General features: G+C 39.1%; 1 protein-coding gene across 1 annotated transcript in view; it reads right to left on the reverse strand.

The window, feature by feature from the left end:
• wasla (WASP like actin nucleation promoting factor a) overlaps window positions 1-5,537 on the reverse strand; it is a 36,471-nt gene extending 30,934 nt beyond the window's left edge. The window contains exons 1-2 of the mRNA XM_078568386.1: window positions 5,445-5,537; window positions 4,733-4,762 (exon numbers count right to left, since the gene is read on the reverse strand). The gene's annotated coding sequence lies outside the window, so the exon portion shown is untranslated. The remainder of the gene's footprint in view (window positions 1-4,732; window positions 4,763-5,444) is intronic.
• Between the last annotated feature and the right edge of the window lie 1,583 nt (window positions 5,538-7,120).

Genomic DNA, 7,120 nt, shown 5'->3' on the forward strand with positions numbered 1-7,120 from the left:
CTGCCATTCTGCTTTTTCTTTAAAATCTTTGACCTCTACTAGTATGCAGACAACAAATTATTTTATGATAGGCTGAGCATGACACTTCAGTGCAGTTCTGAATGAGTGCAGCATTGTTGGTGACTGTTACACTTAAGACCCCCTTATGATTGCCAAAAGATCTCATGACACTCTGAACTGGGCCAACATTTTTCTCTCAATCACCACCAGAAACAGATCAGCTTGTCATTCATTTGCGTTGTTGGGCCTTCATAAAAATATCCTGCCACATTTTACTGCAGAAAGTTTTTAACTGCAGTTCAAATTGTGTTGGCATAAGATCACTAAGACCACTGCAAATTTAATTCTTGTTTGGAATTTTTTCAGGCCTGCCTTTATGCAAAAACAAGTACCATAACAAGGAAACAAAGACTTCAGAATTAGCAGCAGCAAAATTTCTGCTTTTCTAATCAATTCAGCATCTGCATCTTTACATTACATTGATATCTGAAAGTATTTTTAATATTGCAATGCCATTTTAATACAAAGTGTATTATTCACACTTTTTAACTTGTAAACTGTGCCATCTGAAATTATTATGGGTTTATAGATTTAATGCTCCGCAAGTAAATTCTGCAGCACTGCTGGCAGAAAGCCTAACCTTACTAGGCATACATAACAAAATTGCTGCCCATGATTTCCTGATATGAAGGGCGGGCAACCCTCACACGCAAAGCTCAAAATGCACATGCCACAACCACTTTCAGTAATTGGCCATTGACAATTCAAGTATCTGGTTTGCTGCACCTCGTTAACAATTCATCCTCCGTAAAATAAACTATAAACATTATATTTTTTCCATTGAATGGTCATGTACTTATTCCAGCAGGTTTAGAGTTTAAGGTCTCTGAAACTCCAGAATTACATTACAATGAAGCTGCTCTCCCAAATGCAATATTCATTTCTAGACGGTAACTTTCAAGGCTTACTTGTGACTTTCAATAGCAAAATATGAATAGGTAATGTTTTGGATTCTCTATATTATTTCCCCAGTTGGTAATTTTAGAAAACTTTAGATACCATAAACTTAAATTCGCTGTTCAAATGCTGATCATTCCCCTAATATGGCTAGCATTTTCATTCCTTCAGGTGGAGTGCAGACTTGAACATGTCTGGCGTGCAGCTGGTTTAGCCATTCATCATCAGAGTTGCTGGACCATATCAAACACAATCAAGTTTTGCTTTCCTCCAGGCCAGTTGAGTCAAAGGCCCTGCTTCTGGGCTGTAAACACTATGGAATACTCCAGAATCATCCTGGAAATAAAAAATAACCTACAGCTTCTTTTCTCCACTACTACCAGCCGCCTCCTTAAACCACTTTCTGTTGCCCGCCATCCTCACTTTCAACAAATGCAAAGTACTAATTGATTTCTTTGTTACTAACAATTGAGATAATCTGTTCAATTTCTTCCTCCCTTCACTATTCTAACCAAGCCAAACCTCCCCTAAGCTCCTAGCCTAGCCCTGAATCCACATTGCTCTCCGGTCTCATCATGATCCTGCAACTCAAGAGGTCGGGGAGTTGGGGAGGCCGCACCAACTGGGTCATGCAGGGCAACGGCGTTAAAACGAATCTTGGGACGCTCAACTAGAGTACAGGCCCTATTAACTTACTGACATTAAAGTGAAATAATGTTAAACAGGGCAACATTAAGTGAGGACTTACTGTATGTGAAGCCAGATGTTACAGTAAATGCCCAAAAGTTTGATTCAGTTGACAAATTAACCTCAGCAGCACTGTCTCCAGAATAGTCCACATTGATGAAGTCAATGATGATGAAGTCAGTGACAGAATAGCTAAGGCCAGCATTGCCTTTGGCAAGTTACGACAAACTGTCTGAGGAGCGAAGAGGAATTTGTCTCTCAACAAAAGAGAAGGTTTACAGAGCGGTTGTCCTCTCTTTTATGCTGTGAGGCATGGACAGTTTACTCCATGCAGGCAAACAAGCTACACCATTTTCACAAGACCAGTGTGTGGAGACTACTCAAGATCAGGTGGTGGGACAAGTTTCTTAATGCTGAGATTCTCTCGCTGACTTACATGTCTGGTATACTCTGCAGAGCTCAGATAAGATGGGCAGGACATGTTGCCAGAATGCCTGATGAGTGCTTTCCAAGGAAGCTCTTCTAGAGTGAATTCATTGAAGGGAAACATTCACATGGAGGCCAGGAAAAGCACTTCAAGGACACCTTAAAAGGTCTCACTGAAGAGTTGCAGCATGGCCTTGAAACATGAGAACCACACACAGGATCACTATGTATGGTTCAATCTCATCAGCAAAGTTGTCACCTCCTATGAACAGAGTTGCACTGGCCAACAGGAAATGTGAGCCTGTTAACTCCAGAGCAACATGCATCTCTTCTGCACTACCAAGACATGTGTCCAACATGCAACAAAACTTTGTGCTCAAATTGCACTCATTAGTCATCTTCAAACATATCACACCTGAAACTTTAACCCAATGAATTCTAGTTGATGTCATGGTCATTTTGACTACAAAAGGGTGAACAGAGGTGAGATTAAGTTGCTGAACACCCACTTCCCTTCCTGGTCCCTATACCAGCTGATATTGTAAATCATTCCCTTTGCTTAAACATTTTGCACCTTGCTTTCAAATCTACAATGACCACCACTCCCAAAAAATCCACCCTTGATCCCATGTCACTGCAATCTATTGTCCAATCTCCCTTCCTTTTCAAGCTTTTAAACATGCAGTTAACTCCCAAAATCAGTGCCCATCTTTCCTGCAACCTTCTGTTTGAATCCCTCCAATCACGATCTGACCCCTGCCACAGTACCCAAAACAGCCCTAACAGTTACAAATTATACCCTCCAACTGTGCACATGGTGCATTGCTCCTCAATCTCTGCAGTCTTTTACAGTCAACTGCACCATCCTCCTCTAAAACCTCTCTCTCCGTTGTTGTTAGTAGGACTACCCCACTTGGTTCCACTCTTGCCTATCCAACTGAAGCCCCAGTATCTCCAGCAATTGCATCTCTTCCCAGCCCCACACAGTTATCTCTGGATCACCCTCAGGGAGCTCATTTCAGTCCCTTCATTTTCCTCATATATATGCATTCCCTTGATGACATAAGTCTGTTTCTGAATGTATGTTGAGGGCACCCAGCTTTACCTCTCCACTACTTCTCGATCTCTTCACTGCGTGTCTGACAAAGTTTTGGATGAGCTGCATCTCCTTCAAATGCTTCTTAAAAGTCACCCATTTTGAATAAAGTTTTTATCATTCTTCTGAATGTCCCTTTTGGCTCAGTTTTCATGTTTTAAACTTTGAGGCATAATGTTTTAGCTAATACATATAAATGCAAACTATTTTAATACATAGTTCACAGTCCACCTGATGGTATGTTTTGCAAGCTTGAAACCAGAACTGCATTGTCCAGCTGGCCAAAGGGAGAATCAGTAATAATAAAGACTGTTAAAGTTAAATTTATCCTTGACAATGTTGCAAATTATTTTCAAACAATTTATAACTTCTGAAATGTGTTCCTTTTCACTAACCAAGGTTTTCCCTTGATTAGAGTTAACAGGGCCCCACTGTGTCCTTCCCATTTCCCACACATCTGCCCTGACACACTCTCCTCCCTTCCAGAACCGAAATAGGGTCCATCTCGTCACCTCAGACTTCAGTGCATCATCTTCTGCTCTTTCTGCCACAAGAAACACCACCAAACACTTCTCCATCTCCTCCCCTCTCAGGAACCATTCTCAGTGGCACCCTGGTCCACATTTCTATCACCCCCAACACTTGATCACTTTCCTCACGACCTCAGTATGCCAATCCAGGAGATAACACCCGGTCTCAACTCCATCCTTCCCACTTTCCACGATTCCAAAAATGCTTCCAAGAGAAACTATACTTCTCTTTTACTTCTTCCAAGTTAGTAACACTGTCTTCACTGCTTACAATTCAGTCTCCTTTACAATTAGGAGAACAAATATGGATTGGCTAAATCACTTTGCTGAAGACCTTATTTCAGTACACAAGCCTGATCCTAAGCTTTCATTTGCTTGCTATTTTAACTCACCATTCCATCCCCATCTTGGCCCATTATACTGTCGCTTTCAGCAGAACGGGAAAAAGTTCAAAACAAGTTTTAAGCAAGAAGGAAAGGGAGACAGCAAAGAATGAAAGGGGAGTTTTGCAATAAGGTGGGAAGCAGGAGAGATTAAATGACAAAAGGGATAATTGTGCAAAGCTGGGGGGGATGATAATGGAAGAAATGAAAAAAAATGGGTCCAGAGAAGGTATTAATTTCAGTAACAATCATTACCAGAAGCTGCTGGCCAATAAAAAAGTGACAATCATGATGTGAAATTGTCAAACTCAATGTTGAGTCCAAAAGGCTGTGAAGTGCCTCATAATGCCTGGCACTATTATTTATGTCATTTAATCACTTCTACCTTACACCCTTTCCACATCCCATACATTTCTTCTTTTCTTGCTCTCTCCTCATTTCCCTTGCTCTGGACTTGCTTGTTTATCTCTAATGTCTTCCAGTCTGACAAAATGTCCTTAACCTGAAACAATAATTCTGTTTCTCCCGCTACAGCTGATTCCTCAAGTGCTGTGTTTATCTAGAATTGTTTTTATTTCAGGTTTCCAGCATCTACAATATTTTGCTTTAGCTTAGATTAGTTAATGCTTTGGAAACTGCAGTTAAATACATACCATTCAGTGGTGGTGGATCTCGCCTTTTCTCTGTTGAAACAAAAACAAAAATATATATTGAAATTTCATTAAAGTGACTTTGAGCCTACTTTTACATTGATTAGTTCTGTACACATTATAATAGATGTAACACTATTTGACTGCTTCCACTAAAATATAACAAATTAATATACTAAAAGTGTGTCACTCAAGTGAATCCCTCAGGGTACAAAATGAAACAATTCTAGGCCAAATTCAGTGTCAAAGTGTTAAGCCAGTCTATGAAGTTGAAAGCTTAAATTGCTTGCAAAGGGAGAACATTATTTTGAAGGTAGGGAGCCTTAAGTGAAACTGTCAAATAAAAAATAAATTTTGGTTTGAACTGCTATTGTAACGATTATAGATACCTTTTAATTGAACCTGAAATTTGCTTGTAACAAGAAGTAGTACCCTATCCTGGTTTAGTTTTTAGGAGAAACATCATAGTTGAACCACCCAATAACAAAAATATAAAATTGAAATTGCAAATTTAGATTTTAAAAATTTATACAAAAGGGAACTAAATTCACATTAATGACCAATTAGTAAACCACTATGATGAACCTCAAAGGAACTCCTCCGCCCCCGCCAAAAGAAAATCAATTTAGAACCATTGAAAGTACTTTAAAAAAAAAAGCAGTGAGTCGCTGCCAAAGCACATTACCCATACCATTAAAATACAGTCAGTACATACCAGTTCTCCTCTGGCGTCTTCCAATTATGTCACTGACTGCAAATCTGAATCTTCTTGCTTCTTCTTCACTTGCAAAATTAAGCCCAATTTGACTTAGCTGGAGAGGCAATTGCAAAATCAATGTTACGAAAATAAAGTAATGCTGTTTAATTTTTCATCTAACTACATGTCATTAAACACTAAACAGAAGGATATGTGGGACATGTACGTAGACACATGGGATTCCCATTAACTGTGTCCAAGTATCACAAAAAGAGATGGTCATTGGTTGCTTATATTGGTGCCAAGAACTAGAATCACAGCCCTCCCAGTCAAGGTGTTTCATTTTATTTTAGTGAGAGTCAGTTTATTAAATACTCCTTGATCTAATGGAATATATACACAAACCAATTAGTGATGAGATTCAGTTGTAGGACTTTGAACAACTTTGTACATGATAGCATAATGCTATGTGCAGGTTTTCCAAATTGACCACAAATCCCAATCACTGCTGTGGTGCAATGGACAATTACTGAAAAGATAAAAGTTCGCACTTATATAGCTCCCATGATCTCAGGGCATTCCAAAGCACTTTACAAATAAGTACTTTTGCAGTCATTGTTTTAAATGTAAGAGGTAGAAGCATTTAAATCGATTATCTTGATAAGGGTCAGCACGTAGTCTCTACTATCTCAAAGGCTGCTAAAGTCAGGCTGAGAAGTTGCATACCAAATTTCTGAGTTTATTTGTTTTCAAATCTCAAGGAACTTGCCCTTGATCCAAATCTCCCTTGCTTTTAGGAGTAGAGGACGAAGGGATAAGGAACTGCCTGCACTAGCTACTTGTTCCCCCTCTCCATATTCTCCAAAACTGTCAAAACCTTTTCTATGGGTCCAGTGAGCAAGGGCAAGTTTAAGATTTGAAATCAATGAAGCTCAGAAATCATGTATGCAACTTCTCAACCTGACTTTAGCAGCCTTCGAGATAGCAGAGACTATGTGCTGACCCACATCAAGATAACTGATTTAAATGTTTTCCAGTGAGCAATGAAGTCAGTACTGCAAACAACTCCCAGAAGAAATTGTTCTCATGTTTTTCAGTAGAGCTTATAGCTCTTCTCTATGGTGCAGTCAATAAAATTAGGCATCATTCTTGTGATGAGTCCTTCAAGGCTGGGGAAGGGATAATGCTATTTCTTCCATAGAAATAGGTAACAACCATTTAGCCTCTTGAGCCTATCTCTTGATCCATTACCCAACTTTGTTGTCTCTTATCCATTAAAACTTTTTGTTAACAAAAAAGCTACCAATCTCAGATTTAAATTTTACAATTGGTCTGGTAAGCAATGGAGTTTGCGAAAGAGTTGCAAACTTCTGCCACACTTGGGAGAGTAGTTATTCCTAATTTTGCTTCCGAAATGTCTTCCATTAAATTTTAGACTCTGCCCCCTAGCATCAAATATTTTCTCTCCATCTTCAACCTAGATTTCCTTGTCTTTGGAGCATATTTGACTTGTCCAAGCAGAGGGTCGGGAGCTGGGGTGGATCTGGAAGTTAGTCTAAGCAGCTGGAAATTTTTTTTATTTAAAAAACAAAAAAAAGTTAAGTAGAGCTTCAACTTTCCTATATTTAAGTGATGCCTTTTTTCTTTAAATAGCAAGGTTTATTCGTAACAGCAAGGTTTATTATTTAACTAGG

The sequence above is a fragment of the Cetorhinus maximus genome, chromosome 22 (assembly GCF_964194155.1).
Source record: "Cetorhinus maximus chromosome 22, sCetMax3.hap1.1, whole genome shotgun sequence".
In the NCBI taxonomy this organism is placed as follows: domain Eukaryota; kingdom Metazoa; phylum Chordata; class Chondrichthyes; order Lamniformes; family Cetorhinidae; genus Cetorhinus; species Cetorhinus maximus.